This window comes from Eulemur rufifrons, chromosome 25, assembly GCF_041146395.1.
Source record: "Eulemur rufifrons isolate Redbay chromosome 25, OSU_ERuf_1, whole genome shotgun sequence".
Classification (NCBI taxonomy): Eukaryota; Metazoa; Chordata; class Mammalia; order Primates; family Lemuridae; genus Eulemur; species Eulemur rufifrons.
In genome coordinates, this window is record NC_091007.1 from 18673802 (window position 1) to 18676987 (window position 3186).

General features: G+C 42.0%; 1 pseudogene; it reads left to right on the forward strand.

The window, feature by feature from the left end:
- The first annotated feature begins 241 nt into the window (after window positions 1–241).
- On the forward strand, window positions 242–838 carry LOC138375367 (small COPII coat GTPase SAR1A pseudogene; annotated as a pseudogene).
- Window positions 839–3186: the final 2348 nt, after the last annotated feature.

Genomic DNA, 3186 nt, shown 5'->3' on the forward strand with positions numbered 1-3186 from the left:
AAACAGCAACAAACGATGTCCTGGAATTACTTGAAGCTATCAAAAAAACCCAAGTCTTTACCAATAATTAAAATTCAAGCGGTTAACGAAAGGAGAGGGTGGGGAAAGCCTGCGCCCGGAAGTCTCGGGGGCGGAGTCATGACGTACTTCCGGCCAGTAGCTGGCGGTCTGTGTGCCTGGAGGGAGGGTGTTAACCGCCACGCTCAGCGGGGGAGCCCCTGGGCCGTAGTAAACGTTGACAATGTCTTTCATCTTTGAGTGGCTCTACAATGGCTTCAGCAGTGTGCTCCAGTTCCTAGGACTCTACAAGAAATCTGGAAAACTTGTATTCTTGGGTCTGGACAATGCCGGCAAAACCACTCTTCTTCACATGCTCAAAGATGGCCGACTGGGCCAGCACGTTCCAACGCTGCGGCCGACGTCAGAAGAGCTGACGGTTGCCGGAATGACTTTTACAACTTTTGATCTTGGTGGGCATGAGCAAGCACGTCGGGTTTGGAAAAACTATCTCCCGGCAATTAATGGGATTGTCTTTCTGGTGGACTGTGCAGATCCTTCTCGCCTCATGGAGTCCAAAGTTGAGCTTGATGCTTTAATGACTGATGAAACAATAGCCAACGTGCCAATCCTTATCTTGGGGAACAAAATTGATAGAACAGATGCAGTCAGTGAAGAAAACCTCCGCGCGGTATTTGGGCTTTACGGACAGACCACAGGAAAGGGGAACGTGACCCTGAAGGAGCTGAATGCCCGCCCCACGGAAGTGTTCATGTGCAGTGTGCTCCAGAGGCAAGGCTACGGCGAGGGTTTCCGCTGGCTCTCCCAGTACATTGACTGATGTTCGGACAGTGAAAATAAAAGAGCTTTACTTCTCTGGTCTGGCCCTATTCACAGCTTTCTCATGAACTTTTCTAATAGAACAAGGAAAGCTCTCCGACCAAGTCCGGCGTAGAGAAGCCAAGAGACTTAGTCAACTCTCTGATCACCCAGTGGTGACATGTGCTCTTGTCCACACTGTTGGGAGGCAATGCTGCCCCCTGTGCAGGTGCAGGTCAGGATCCCCGGGCTTGGAAGCTGGCAGAATTTGCCGGGTAAGACTGTGTGCCATTAATGGGGCACCTGAAAAGAAAAACACATCTCACCACTGTGGCTGATTTCAAAGAAAGTGATTCTGTTTTTTAAAGCAAGTGTTATTAATGTAATTGGTATTCCTCTGAACTTTTTGAGTTCACAATTTACTTGGTCCAGAGTTTTCTATTCTTTTTTTTTTCTTTTAAACTGATGAATGGCATTTAGATACTTCATAAAGTTATGAACAGATACACATTGGAGGCCATGGCTCAGGTGGGTGAACTGAACTGCTGAGTTAGCAGGTGGGGGGGGGAAGCTCCCCTGAGCTCACCCATCTCTGCGACTGCCTTGTGGTCAATGGCATCACCCTGTGCACAGAGAACTAAAAAGGGGCAGAACCCTGGCCTTGCAGTTGCGGCAGGTTTCCACTGTGGGGAGGTCATCACAGAATGTGCAGGAGATTGTTCACTGTGGAGGAGTTAATTATAGAGTGGGTTATTGTTATTATTTTTACTCATAAAGTTATAAATTTCATCCAGAAAAATAAAATAAAATAAAATAAAATTCAAGGACACTGAAAAACTGATACTCACGAGGGTAAAGGAGATTACTTGGCTGACACAGCCACAAAAGCTGCATGCAGCTTCTGTGAAAGAACGTCCAACAAGCTAAATACCCTCTTAAGCCCTCTGATGGCCAATTTGATACAATCAAAAACTGCATCCTTGATGCACACCACGTAGCCCCCCAAACTGAAAAAAGCAAATGGAAAACTCAAGGATGTTTTCATGACCCTAAAACCAACCCATGGCCTGGGCCCTATAAGAGACCAGTGTTTCCAGAGGGCCTCCAAAATCAAATTTTAGATTATATTTATCCCACTGGGGAACTGATGAAATGATTTTTTGGGGGGCAAACACTATTACTGGAAACCTTCCCCAAAGAGGAGGGAGAATGTGTACATTAAGAGTCTTAACACATACATCCATATATCTTGTTTGGATTCTGATTTGAGCAAAGGTATTTTTAAAAATTATGAGTTGAGCAATTTTTAAAATAGACTTTATATTTTGTTTAAAGAAATTTTACATTCACAGAAAAATTGAGCAGAAAGCACAGAGAATTGCCATACAGTCCCTGCCCCCCCCATGATCTCTCTCATTATTAATATCCCATGCTAAAGTGGTATGTTTGTTACAATTGATGAATTTACAATAACACATCATTGTCATCCAAATTCCATAGTTTACATTAGGGTTCACTCCTGGTGTTGTATATTCTATGGATTTTGACAATAGGTAAAATGACATGTGTCTACCATACAGCATCATACAGAATAGTTTCACTGCCCTAAAAATCCTCTGTGCTCTGCCTATTCATCGCTTCCACTCCTTCAGTCCCCGGCAACAACTGATCTTTTTACTGTCTCGAAAGTTTTAGAGGTAGAATATCATATAATTTTAATATTATAATAAAGTATGTAGCCTTTTCACATTGGCTTCTTTCACTTAGTATATGCATTTAAATTTTCTTCATGTCTTTTCATGGCTTGAGCATTTGTTTCTTTTTGCACTGAGTAATATTCCATTGATGTACCACAGTTTATTTATCCATTCACCCTGTTGAAGGATGTCTTGGTGGCTTCCAAGCTTTAGAAATTATGAATGAAGCTGCTATAAACATCTGTGTGCAGGTTTTTATGTGGACATAAATTTTCAACTCATCTGGGTAAATACCAAGAAATGCAACTGCACAGAGATCATATGGTGAGAGAATATTTAGTTTTTAAGAAAGTGTTAAACTGTCTCCAAAAGTGGATGTACCCTTATGTATTCCCACCAGGAATGAATGAGAGTTCCTATTGCTCTATACCCTGTTTGGATTTTGTCATTCTAATAGTTATGTAGAGGTATTTCATTGTTTTAGTTTACAACTCCCTTATGACGACATACGATGAGCGTCTTTTCATATGCTTATTTGCCATCTGTATGTTTTCTTTGGTGAGGTGTCTGTTCAGATCTTTTGCCCATTACTCAATTGGGTTATTCATTTTCTTATTGTTGAGTTTTAATAGTTCTTTGTATATTTTGGATAACAGTGCTTTATCAGATATGT